The 14,073-nt window shown below is 39.6% G+C and overlaps 1 protein-coding gene across 2 annotated transcripts in view; it reads right to left on the bottom strand.

Annotated features, from left to right (window-relative positions):
* LOC133061917 (zinc finger protein 568-like) overlaps positions 1–14,073 on the bottom strand; it is a 29,928-nt gene that overhangs the window by 14,779 nt on the left and 1,076 nt on the right. The window contains exon 2 of one of the 2 annotated variants that reach the window (XR_009694061.1): positions 13,597–13,678. The exons of the other annotated variant lie outside the window; for it this stretch is intronic. The gene's annotated coding sequence lies outside the window, so the exon portion shown is untranslated. The remainder of the gene's footprint in view (positions 1–13,596; positions 13,679–14,073) is intronic. 2 annotated transcript variants of the gene reach the window in all.

The raw sequence follows: 14,073 nt of genomic DNA, 5'->3' as shown, positions 1-14,073 counted from the left end.
CTGAGTTCACCCCCCCCCCCCACCTCAGGAACATATCAAAAATACACATATATGGAGCCCCTCTCACTGAAAATAAACTGGAGATGGTCAGAATGATGTCCAAAACCAAGGCTATAAAAAGATCCACAGAGTAAGGTACAAAAGGAGGGGGACTGTTCTGGTTTTTGTGTTGTTGCCAAGCAAGAGTGCACACTTGAGGGTATGCAGCAGATGTCAACCCAGCACTGCATCTGAATAAGGTCAGTTAGGCCAGTGCTGGCACTTGTGGAGGTGGTGGATCAGGAGCTGTCTGTAACTTGACTGACTTCCTAGACAGTCTCAGTGTGTGTCTGGCCCACAAAAACCCTCCTGTTCCAGAGTTGCTCCCTCTAAGGCAAAGGTACCATTGTTGGGAGGAGAGTGAGTGCACACATGGAGGGAACAGATCTAATTCAGATTCAACACTCAGGGCTTTTTCTTCCACCATCTTGGAACCAGACCTGGCTCCTGCTGCCACTGACTCGGCACTGACAGCCACGGTGCCCAGGAGAAAAAGCAGCTCACACAGCTTCTGGCTCTGGCCCCTCTATCACCAGCACATCTTCCCAACAAGGACACCCTGAGAAAAGACATAATAGATACTGATTTCGTTATACTTTTTGTTTTAGAGAAATGGATAACGGTATGGAGATTTCTTAAAAAATTAGAAATAAACCTACCATATAACCCAGCAATCTCACTACTAAATTACACATGAAAGAACATAGTAAGAATGTAACAAGCAATATAAACTTAAAAACGAACCAGTCAAAAGTGAAGAATACAGTAACTGAAGTGAAAAAAAAGACTAGAAATTATTAACAGTGCACTAGGTGACATAGGTAGAGAAGGAAATGGCAACCCACTCCAGTATTCTTGCCTGGAGAATATTGTGGACAGAGGAGCCTGGTGGGCTGCTGTCCATAGGGTCACACAGAGTCGGACATAAATGAAGCAACTTAGCATGCATTGGATAAGGAAATGGCAACCCACTCCAGTATTCTTGCCTGGAGAATCCCAGGGACAGAGGAGCATGGTGGGCTGCTATCTGTGGGGTTGCACAGAGTCGGACAAGACTGAAGTGACTCAGCAGCAGCAGCAGCAGCAGCAGCAGGTGATATAGGAGAAAGCACAACTGATCTGGAAGATAGAATAAAAGAAATTACTCAATCAGAAAGAGAGAAAGGAAAAACAAATTAAAAAAATAAGGACAGTTCAAGAATCACTGCTTTCATTGCAGTGGTCCTGGGTTGGATTTCTTGTTGAGGAACAAAGATCCTGCAGGTCATGCTATTTGGTGGAAAAAACAATAACAACAACAGTTTAAGGAACCTCTGGGATACTATGAAGCATTCTAACATTCTCATTATAGGGTTATCAGAAGGAGAAAAGAAAAAGGGGTAAAAAAATGTATTTGATGAAAATATGGAGCTGACTGTGGCTCAGATTATGAGCTCCTTTTTAACTTATTTTATTTATTTATTTTTAATGAGTTCCTTTTTTAAAATTTCAGGGTTAAATTGAAAAAAGTAGGAAAAGCCACTAGGCCATTCAGGTATGACCTAAATCAAACCCCTTATGATTATACAGTGAAGGTGACAAATAGACTCAAGATATTAGGTCTGGTAGACAGAGTGCCTGAAGAACTACAGATGCAGGTTTGTAACTTTATATAGGAGGCGGTGACCAGAACCATCCCCAAGAAAAAGAAGTGCAAGAAGGCACAATGGTTGTCTGAGTAGGCCTTACAAATAGCTGAGAAAAGAACAGAAGTGAAAGGCAAGGAAGAAAGGGAAGAATATACCCAAATGAATGCAGAATTCCAGAGAATACCAAGGAGAGATAATAAGTCCTTTTTAGATGAACAATGCAAAGGAACAGAGGAAAACAATAAAATGGGAAAAACTAGAGATCTCTTCAAAAAACCTGGAGATATCAAGGGAAAATTTCATGCAAGGATGGGCACAATAAAGGACAGAAATAGTAATGATCTACCAGAAGCAGAGGAGATTAAGAAGAGGTGGCAAGAATACACAGAAGAACTATAAAAAAAAGGTCTTAATGACCCAGATTGCAGAAACCATGTTTTACTGCTTTCTCAAAAATGTCTCCTAGAATTCATTCTTACTCATTCCCTCTTCCTTGCTAGCTCACTCCTACCCTTAAGTTAGACGTTCTGGCTGACATGTCAGCATTAGCTAGATGCTGTTCTGTACGCAGAACAAACCTTTTATCGTCAAAGACCTTTCTTTATGTGATTACCTCTGGACCTCCAGGAGGAATCCTCCTTAATCCCAGAGTTCTGGCCTCTGTCTTGCTTTACTGCTCTTAGAGTTTACAAGATAAGTTATCAATAAATATGCACTCAGAGTTTTCTTGGGGAGTTGCTTCTCCATGAGCTCTCCCTGTGCTCTCTCATAATCCTGTGTGTTTGTGAGAATTATTCAGTGTGAAACCACACCAGACAACCACAATGGTGATCACTTACCTAAAGCCAGACATCCTGGATGTGGAAGTTAAGTGGGCCTTAGGAAGCATTAGTACGAAAAAGGTCGTGGAGGTGACAGAATTCCACTTTGGCTATTCAAAATCCTAAATGATGATGCTATTAAAGTACCGTACTCAGTATGCCAGCAAATTTGGAACACTCAACAATGGCCACAGGACTGGAAAAGGTCAGTTTTCATTCCAACCCCAAAGAAGGGCAATGCCAAAGAACGTCCAAACTACCAAACAGTGTGCCCATTCATGTGCTAGTAAGGTTATGCTCAAAGCCCTCCTAGGTAGGTTTCAGCAGTATATGAACCAATAACTTACAGATGTACAACCTGGGTTTAGAAAAGGCAGAAGAACCAGAGATCAAATTGCCAACATTCATTAGATCACAGAGAAAGCAGCAAAGTTCCAGAAAAACATCTACTTCTGTGTCATTGACAACAGTAAATTACAACAAACTGTGGAAAAGTCTTAATGAGATGGGAATACCAGACCACCTTACCTGCCTCCTGAGAAACCTGTATGCAAGTCAAGAAGCAAGAGTTAGAATTGGACATGGAATAACAGATTGGTTCAAGAATGAGAAAGGAATACGTCAAGGCTGTATACTGTCATCTTTCTTATTCAACTTCTGTGCAGCGTACATCATGTGAAAAGCCAGGATGGATGAATCACAAGCTTGAATCAAGATTGCCAGGAGAAATACCAACAACCTCAGATATGCAGATGATACCACTCTAATGGCAGAAGGTAAAAGGGAACTAAAGAGCCTCTTGACGAAGGTGAAAGAGGAGAGTGAAAAAGCTGATTTGAAGCTCACCATTTTTTTTTTTTTATCTCTCTTTTTTTTTTTTTTTTTTATTATTGAAGCTCACCATTAAAAAAACTAAGACCATGGCATCTAGTCCCACAACTTCATGCCAAATAGATGGGGAAAAAGTGGAAACTGTGGTGGATTTTATTTTTTTGGGCTTCAAAATCACTGTAGACGGTCACTGGAAGCCACGAAACAAGACATTTGCTCATCAGAAGAAAAGCTTCCAAACCTAGACAGTGTATTAAAAATCAGAGACATTACTGTGCCAACAAAGGTTCATATAGTCAAAACTATGGTTATTCCAGTAGTCATGTGTGGATATGAGACTTGGAGCATACAGAAGGCTGAGTGTGGAAGAATTGATGCTTTTGAACTGTGGCATTGGAGAAGACTTCTGAGAGTCCCTTGGACAGCAAGGAGACTGAGCCAGTCAATCCTAAAGGAAATCAACCCTGAATATGCACTTGAAGGACTTATGCTGAAGTTGAAGCTCAGATACTTTGGCCAGCTGATGCAAAGAGCCAACTCACAAAACCCTGATGCTGGGAAAGATTGAGCGCAAGAGGAGAAGGAGGCAATAGAGGATGAGATGGTTGGATGGCGCCTTTGACTCAATGGACATGAGTTTGAGCAAACTCTGGGAGATAGTGAAGGACAGGGAAACCTGGCATTCTGTGGTCCATGGAGGTCACAAAAAGTCAGATACAGCTAAGCAACAAATAGCAAAATAAACTATCGACAAAATCTAAGGACAATCTACTGAATGAGGGAAAATATCTGCAAATGATATGACCAATAACAGGTTCAGTTCAGTTCAGTTCAGTTCAGTCACTCAGTCGTGTCTGACACTGCGACCCCATGAACTGCAGCATGCCAGGCCTCCCTGTTCATCACCAACTCCCAGAGTTTACCCAAACTCATGCCCATTGAGTTGGTGATGCCATCCAACCATCTTATCCTCTGTTGTCCCCTTCTCCTCCTGCCCTCAATCTTTCCCAGCATCAGGGTCTTTTCAAATGAGTCAGCTCTTTGCAACAGGTGGCCAAAGTATTGGAGTTTCAGCTTCAACATCAGTCCTTCCAAGGAACACCCAGGACTGATCTCCTTCATGATGGACTGGCTGGATATCCTTGCAGTCCAAGGGATTCTCAAGAGTCTTCTCCAATACCATGCATGAAAAAAATCTAGACTTATATAATGTATCTTCTAATTTTTCTACAGAGATTAAGATTTTGCCCTATAATAGTTTTTTTTTTTCCTATAATAGTTTTTGAAGATAGTATTTCTAGATTTCTAGTGGACTACATATTCTTTCAGCTTGTACAGTAACAATTTTGGTATTAAAAACATCTCTATATATGCATTATTTTTGAAATACAGTATTAAATTCCACATTGATTTCTTACTCAAAATATATACAATTATTAGATTCTAAATGTTGAGTCATAAAAGATTTAACAGTCATATGCTTTATGTTTGAAAAAATTCAATTGGCTTGTATGCTTTATTTCCCTGTATTTGTTTGTCAGGATTCACTTATGGGCCAGGCTTTAAAATCTTCCTCCATTTGTAAACTGATCAAAAGAAGATTATTATATTTTAGGGTTGGTTAGGCCCATCCATGGTGAAACCTTATACTTAGTAAAGTTAATACTTGCTACTTTCTTTTCTATAGTTCAAAGGAAAGAAGAACTCTTATTTTTACTACATTTCTGTTTAGGAAATTAAAATTAACTCCATAAGAAAAGTTTTAGTCTTATTACTGTGGTCTAAGATCACACTAAGGTAAGTAAGGTTCTAGAGTTCTTTGAGGGGTGGGGGCCGTTACACCTTTCCACCATTTAACTTAGGTTTCCATTCCATGTGCCATACATCAAGTCGTAAATGAATGAATGATACATAATCGGACAGGAAGCCCTACCTGGCTCCAGGCTGTTCTTGAGTGGGTGTATTGTTTCTTTTTGGAGTGCTGGGCATGATGTTACAGAGTTCAATAGGGAAAAACATGTTCAGCACACTGTTAAATGGCTTTTTGCCTTTGTTGATTTGTTTTTTGTTTTTGTAATTAAGTAGATGTGTCTTTAAGTTTTGTTTATTCTTAACAATTATAGATCTTGTTAATCAAGCCATGTGGATTAAATTTCTCCTCCTAAATAAACATCTGGACTGAAAAGGGCTGATGCTGAAGCTCAAACTCCAATACTTCGGCCACCTGATGGGAAGAACTGACTCCCTGGAAAAGACCCTGATGCTGGGAAAGACTGAAGGCAGGAGAAGGGGACAACAGAGGATGAGATGGTTGGATGGCATCACCAACTCAATGGACGTGAGTTTGAGCAAGCTCTAGGAGTTGGTGATGGACATGAAAGCCTGGCATGCTGCAGTGCGTGGGGTCACAAAGAGTTGGACACAACTGAGTGAACTGAACTAAAATACGCATTGGTTTAATATTGTAGGAAAGCTTAGAGTAGGGTGCCTCAGAATATTTGTTATTACTTATTGACTCTCCAAAAGGCAATGAAGTCAGAGGAAATACTAACTCAAAATTTAGGTCTTCTCTCCCAATTACCCCCAAATTTTTGAAGAATAGTTTATATATAGTTAAAAGTAGTAGTTAATGGGACAAAATTTGCTTAGTGATTTGCTTTATTTAAAAATGCACTGGCTCCTTTTATGCATTGATACATAAATTTATTAGCAAATTCTCTTTTCAAATGAATTAGTGACATAAACATATAGATTTTAGTGGATATCTTTTGTTTTACAATAGTGAGACAGAAGAGCTGAGAGCCAAACTCTCTGTCATGACCTCCTGGGCTAAATATGACCTAGCTGGGACCCAACATTCTGATCTCATTTTGCACCTCTTCACACCATATTATTCTCCAGCCACACAAACCTACTTTCAGTTTTTCAAACACAGCAAATGTGTTGCCACCTGCCCTTCCACAGGACACAGTTTTAGTGGGCTCAGAGATGCCTTCCCCATTCACCTATTGAAAGATGCTACAAAACAACCCTCTCATTGTTCTCCATCTGTACTTAAGACTCATTTCCTGCATTGCACATATGACTACTGGGGTTAGTTTAATGTATTTGTTTTCTACCTGCCTCTCTTTATCAGAAAATAAGCTTTATATAACTTAAATGTCCATAAAAAATGCATGAATAAAGAAGATGGGGTATACACACACACACACACACACACACACACACACACACACACACACAATGGAGTACCACTCAGCCATAAAAAAGAATGAAATGATGCCATGTGCAGCAACATGGATGGACCTAGAGACTATCATACTAAGTGAAATAAATCAAAGACAATATCATATGATATCACTTATCTGTGAAGTCTAAAAATTCATGATACAAATGAACTTATTTAAAAAACAGAAACAGACACACAGATACAGAAATTTAGGGTCACCAAAGAGGAAAGGGGGTGGGGGTGGGATGAATTAGGAGTTTGAGATTAACAGATGCGAACTAATATATAGAGAATGGATAAACAAGATCCTGATGTACAGTGCAATGAACTGTTCACTGTTCAATATCCTTTAATAAACCACAAAGGAAAATAATATGAAAAAGAATATATACGTAATACAATCACTTTGCTGTACATCAGAAACTAATAAAATATTGTAAATCAACTATACTTCAATTTATTAATAAAAATAAAAAGAATGTTCAAACTACCACACAACTGCACTCATTTCAGACACTAGCAAAGTAATGCTCAAAATTCTCCAAGCCAGGCTTCAACAGTACGTGAATCATGAACTTCCAGATGTTCAAGCTAGATTTAGAAAAGGCACAGGCACCAGAGATCACTTTGCCAACATCTGTTGGATCATAGAAAAAGCAAGAGAATTCCAGAAAAACATCTACTTCTGCTTTATTGACTATGCCAAAGACTTTAACTGTGTAGATCACAATAAATTGTGGAAAATTCTTAAAGAGATGGGAATACCAGACCACCTGACCTGCCTCTTGAGAAATCTGTATGCAGGTCAAGAAGCAACAGTTAGAACTGGACATGGAACCACAGACTGGTTCCAAATTGGGAAAGGAGTATGTCAAGGCTGTATATTGTAACCCTGCTTAAGAAATGCTGGGCTGGATGAGCACAAGTTGGATCAAGATTGCTGGGAGAAATACAATAACCTCAGATACACAGATGACACCACCCTTATGACAGAAAGTGAAGAAGAACTAAAGAGCCTCTTGATGAAAGTGAAGAGCGTCCAACTAATAAAAAAAATAAAAAATCAAAAAAAAAAAAAAGGAAAGTGAAAGAGGAGAGTTAAAAGTTGGCTTAAAACTCAACATTCAGTAAACTAAGATCATGGCATCCAGTCCCATCACTTCATGGCAAACAGATGGGGAAACAATGGACAGTGACAGACTTTATTTTTTGGCCTCCAAAATCACTGCAGATGGTGACTGCAACCATGAAATTAAAAGACGCTTGCTCCTTACAAGAAAAGCTATGACCAACCTAGAGAGCATATTAAAAAGCAGAGACATTACTTTGACAACAAAGGGCTGTCTAGTCAAAGCTATGGTTTTTCCAGTAGTCATGTTTCTGGATGTGAGAGTTGGACTATAAAGAAAGCTGAGCAATGAAGAATTGATGCTTTTGAACTGTGGTGTTGGAGAAGACTCTTTGAGAGTCCCATGGACTATAAGGAGATCCAACCAGTCAATACTAAAGGAGATCAGTCCTGAATATTCATTGGAAGGACTGATGCTGAAGCTGAAACTCCAATACTTTGGCCACCTGATGTGAAGAAGTGACTCACTGGAAAAGATCCTGATGCTGGGAAAGACTCAAGGTGGGAGGAGAAGGGGACGACAGAGGATGAGATGGTTGGATGGCATCACTGACGTGATGGACGTGAGTTTGAATAGGGTCTTGGAGTTGGGTGATGGACAGGGAAGCCTGGCATGCTGCAGTCCATGGGGTCGCAAAGAGTTGGACATGACTAAGCAACTGAACTGAACTGATTAACAAAAAATTTTCTTATAAAGAAAAAAAACTTTACAGGAAAAGCTGTATTTGCCTTGTTCAATAACCTAAGAAAGGCTTGGCACATAGGAGTTTCTAAATAATGCAAGAATGAATGAGCCTCTGATAAAAATCTTGCAAAAAACTGTATAAATACCCTAGACAGATGGTTTGCTGCCAGAAAGCAAAGAATGAATCAGATAAAAGTGTTTTAATGCTGGAGCCTCTATGGGACAGTGGAAGCCCTCAGCTACTCCATGTTTTTTGGTCAAGAGACTTTCAGCTCTAGTTGGGGAAAGGCCTTTGTCTTTACCTCAGCATCATGCCCGGTGGAGATGAAGGGTCTTTAGCACAGTTGTGCCCAGCCAAGATGGATTAATATCAGGACCAAAGGGCAATGTCACAGGATGAACAGAACTCTTCTGAAGGACTGGGAAAGCCACACTGAAGGAACAAGACAAGGGTGCCCACTCTCACCACTACTATTCAACATAGTTTTGGAAGTGTTGGCCACAGCAATCAGAGCAGAAAAAGAAATAAAAGGAATTAAGATAGGAAAAGAAGAAGTTAAACTCTGTTTGCAGACGACATGATCCTCTACATAGAAAACCCTGAAGACTCTACCAGAAAATTACTAGAGCTAATCAATGAATACAGTAATGTTGCAGGATATAAAATTAACACACAGAAATGCCTTGCACTCCTATACACTAACAATGAGAAAACATAAAGAGAAATTAAGGGAACAATACCATTCACCATTTCAACAAAAAGAATAAAATACTTAGGAGTATATCTACCTAAAGAAATGAAAGACCTATATATAGAAAACCATAAAACACTGATGAAAGAAATCACAGAGGACACAAATAGATGGAGAAATATACCGTGTTCATGGATTGGAAGAATCAATATTGTCAAAATGGCTATACTACCCAAAGCAATCTATAGATTCAATGCAAGCCCTATCAAGCTACCAACGGTATTTTTCACAGAACTAGAACAAATAATTTCACAATTTGTATGGAAATACAAAAAACCTCGAATAGCCAAAGCAATCTTGAGAAAGAAGAATGGAACTGGAGGAATCAACCTGCCTGACTTCAGGCTCTACTACAAAGCCACAGTCATCAAGACAGTATGGGACTGGCACAAAGACAGAAATACAGATCAATGGAACAGAATAGAAAGCCCAGAGATAAATCCACGTACCTATGGACACCTTATCTTCGACAAAGGAGGCAAGGATATACAGTGGAAAAAAGACAACCTCTTTAACAAGTGGTGCTGGGAAAACTGGTCAACCACTTGTAAAAGAATGAAACCAGAACACTTTCTAACACCATACACAAAAATAAACTCAAAATGGATTAAAGATCTAAATGTAAGACCAGAAACTATAAAACTCCTAGAGGAGAACATAGGCAAAACACTCTCCGACTTAAATCACAGCAGGATCCTCTATGACCCACCTCCCAGAATATTGGAAATAAAAGCAAAAGTAAAGAAATGGGACCTAATGAAACTTAAAAGCTTTTGCACTACAAAGGAAACTATAAGCAAGGTGAAAAGACAGCCCTCAGATTGGGAGAAAATAATAGCAAACAAAGCAACAGACAAAGGATTAATCTCAAAAATATACAAGCAGCTCCTGCAGCTCAACTCCAGAAAAGTAAATGACCCAATAAAAAAATGGGCCAAAGAACTAAACAGACATTTCTCCAAAGAAGACATACAGATGGCTAACAAACATATGAAAAGATGCTCAACATCACTCATTATCACAGAAATGCAAATCAAAACCACAATGAGGTACCATTACACGCCAGTCAGGATGGCTGCTATCCAAAAGTCTACAAGCAATAAATGCTGGAGAGGGTGTGGAGAAAAGGGAACACTCTTACACTGTTGGCGGGAATGCAAACTAGTACAGCCGCTATGGAGAACAGTGTGGAGACTCCTTAAAAAACTGGAAATAGAACTGCCATATGACCCAGCAATCCAACTCCTGGGCATACACACTGAGGAAACTAGATCTGAAAGAGACACGTGCACCCCAATGTTCATTGCAGCACTGTTTATAATTGCCAGGACATGGAAGCAACTTAGATGCCCACCAGCAGGATAAGGAAGCTATGGTACATATACAGAATGGAATACTACTCAGCCATTAAAAAGAATTCATTTGAATCAGTTCTAATGAGATGGATGAAACTGGAGCCCATTATACAGAGTGAAGTAAGCCAGAAAGATAAAGACCAATACAGTACACTAATGCATATATATGGAATTTAAAAAGATGGTAATGATAACCCAATATGCAAAACAGAAAAAGAGACACAGATGTACAGAACAGACTTTTAGACTCTGTGGGAGAAGGCGAGGGTGGGATGTTCTGAGAGAACAGCATTGAAACAAGTATACTATCAAGGGTGAAACAGATCACCAGTCCAGGTTGGATGCATGAGACAAGTGCTCAGGGCTGGTGCACTGGGAAGACCCAGAGGGTTGGGATGGGGAGGGAGGTGGGAGGAGGGATCGGGATGGGGAACACATGTAAATCCATGGCTGATTCATGTCAATGTATGGCAAAACCCACTACAATACTGTAAAGTAATTAGCCTCCAACTAATAAAAATAAATGAAAAAAATAATAAAAACAATTAAAAAAAAAAAAAGAAAGCCACACTGACAGTTCTTGGAGCATCTGAGGGACAGAGAGTGAAAACTTGGTGATCCTCATTGTGGAAGTTACTTGTAAGAAAAAAGAAAAGGGGATCTGAAGTTTTAGTGATTTCACTTGTGGGGGCTGGCAAGTATGGAACCTATTATGCTACCCCTTAATTTTATTTACCATGTTGGTATATTCTGGCCAACTCCATTATGTATTTTTGGAAGAAACTGCCCTCCCGCCTCCCATCTGTTTCTAAGCGTAAACCAGCCATGAGATGTTAGTTACATTTCTCTTTTTAAATTCAGTACTCCTATTTAAAATTATTTATTTTTTCATTCTCTCATCATTTTAAAGCATTTAAAAATAAATTGATCATTTTTATAGGTGTGACTGCTCCTCTTTTTGTGTCCCTAAAAGAATTAAAGCTGGACAGTGAAAATAACATTGCTTATGTTTACTTTCACAAAAATTTTCTTTGAACTTAAAAACTTTCAGAGTCTATAAATTATAGAGTGCTCTTTTGTCACTACTGCTAAGTCACTTCAGTTGTGCCTGTCTCTGTGCAACCTCATAGACGGGAGCCCACCAGGCTCCCCCGTCCCTGGGATTCTCCAGGCAAGAACGCTGGAGTGGGTTGCCATTTCCTTCTCTGATGCATAAAAGTGAAAAGTAAAGTGAAGTCGCTCAGTCATGTTTGACTCTTAGTGACCCCATGGCCTGCAGCCTACCAGGCTCCTGCATCCATGGGATTTTCCGGGCAAGAGTACTGGAGTAGGGTGCCATTGCCTTCTCCGTTGTCACTAGTAATTAATGTCTATGAGGGATTGAATGTATTTGTATGATATGCCTCAAGTCTTCCTGTTTGGGAACAATAAAGTTAATAATAGGTGAATGAAATTCTTGCCTCTCAAATGATCGGTAAAAGAAAAAAAAATGTAAACAGCTCATACAACTTAAGATCAAAACCCCAAACAATCCTATTGGAAAATAAACAGAAGACCTGAAAAGACATTTTCCCAAAGAACACACACAGGATGTCAAGAGGTGCATGAAAAGATACAGAACATTGCTTATCATCAGAGAAATGCAAATCAAAACCACAATGAGATATCACCTCATACCTGTCAGAATGGCCATCATGAAGACGACCACAAATAACAAATTTGGCGAGGATGTGAAGAAAAGGGAACCCTCATATTCTGCTGGTGGGAATGTAAACTGGTGCAGTCACTATGGAATATAGTATGGCAATTCCTCAAGAAACTACATCATGATCCAGGAATTCCACTCCTTTGGGTACATATCCAAAGAAAATTAAAACAGTAATTTGAAAAGGTATACACACCCCAATGTTCACAGCAACATTATTTACAGCAGGCAAGATACAGAAGCAACCTAAGTGTCCATAACACATAAATGCATAAAGAAGATTCACAAAATGAAGCATTATTCAGCCATAAAAAAGAATGAAATTCTGCCATTAGCAAGAGCAGGGTAGACCTGGAGGGTATTATGATCAGTGAAATAAGTCAGACTGAGAAAGACAAATACTGTACATTATCACTTGTATGTGAAATCTAAAAAAAGAAGGAAACAAATGACAAAGTCAGAGGTATAGAGAACAAATGAGTATCTACCAGTGGGGAGGGGGAAGAGGGGCCAGCAGGATTGGGGTGAGGGTTAAAAGGTACAAACTACTATGTATAAAACAGAGAAGCTACAAGGATATATTGTACAGCACAGAGAATATAGTCAATAATTTTTTGTAAATTTAAATGAGTATAATCTATTGTTACAGCCTGGTGGAGCAGAGACCAGAACCTGCCCCATGACTCGAGGTTGCGGCAAACTCTGCCCTTGTCATTGTCCTAATAAGCATGCCTAACCGACATTCTTGGGGCTGGACGTGCACTCTGCTCCGCTTCACTGCCTGCCTCTGCGTCCATCCCCATGGAAACAAAACAAGATGTTCCTGATTAACAGCAGAGCCTTAGCTTTACTCCCTCTTTATGGTGTGCTGATCAAACTCCCCAGTATAGTTATTCCCTAATGATCTCCTGTGACTTCTGTCAATAAAAGTGCGACCTGAAAGGAGCCATTTTGTCTGCCTGCCATGGAGAGCAGGAGGGCCCCCTGACTCCCTGCTTGCCAAATTATTGTGTCTCTTTTCTTTACGTGCTTGCCCCCGATACAGGTCTTTCTCACCAGCTGCGCTGGACTTGGCAATCTATTAAAATATAGACTCATTATGTTTTACACCTGAAGCCAATATATAATCAACTAAACTTCAACCAAAGATTAAAAATTAAAATTGACACTGTAACTTCGGAATAAACACACACTAATAACCAAAAAGCTCACACTCACTGCTGCCATGAAATACCAGAGAAATCCTGCTCTATCTTGAGCCAGAGAGGTAAAGGTGTGCCATGTTACCCACCAGGCAAAGAGTATTGGGGTTCGTTTCACAGGTAAGGACATAAGCCCTGAATGCTGTGATTCTTCACTTATTACAGCAATGAAATATACATGAATAGGATCATGCAGCAACTCTACCTAATGCATACATACCAGGAAGCTGTCTTAGAGAACAGCATTCTCTCTGGTCCACATCAGCTCATCCTCGATAAATAAGCAACATGACTGCTCAGACCTACACCAAAAAAATCTGTATTGTAAATGCAGAACCTAAGGCTGAGTCTCTGGGGAAAAAAAAAAAAAAGGCAATAATGAGGACTTCTCATGGGGCATATGATAGGCTGCCATTCTGCAAAGCTGATAATGAAATTTGCATAAACATTCTTTTCTGAACCAGGATCATTTCAGGGCAGCTTCATCCCTCTGGAGATATAGTTATCTGGAGCCCTGTTTCATAACAATCATAAATCAACCAGTATTAAGTATCAGTCAGTTATTTCTGTGCAGATGACACATATGAAAGCTACCAGAACAGTATGCTGTATAACAAGAGAATCAGTGACATCGACTGTCATTGACTGACAATCATTACATACCAGACACGTCCCGAGGAACTTATAAGTCTTACGT

The sequence above is a fragment of the Dama dama genome, chromosome 9 (genome assembly GCF_033118175.1).
Source record: "Dama dama isolate Ldn47 chromosome 9, ASM3311817v1, whole genome shotgun sequence".
NCBI lineage: Eukaryota > Metazoa > Chordata > Mammalia > Artiodactyla > Cervidae > Dama > Dama dama.
The sequence above is the reverse complement of the archived record's forward strand: the minus strand, read 5'-3'. Positions and strand labels throughout refer to the sequence as shown.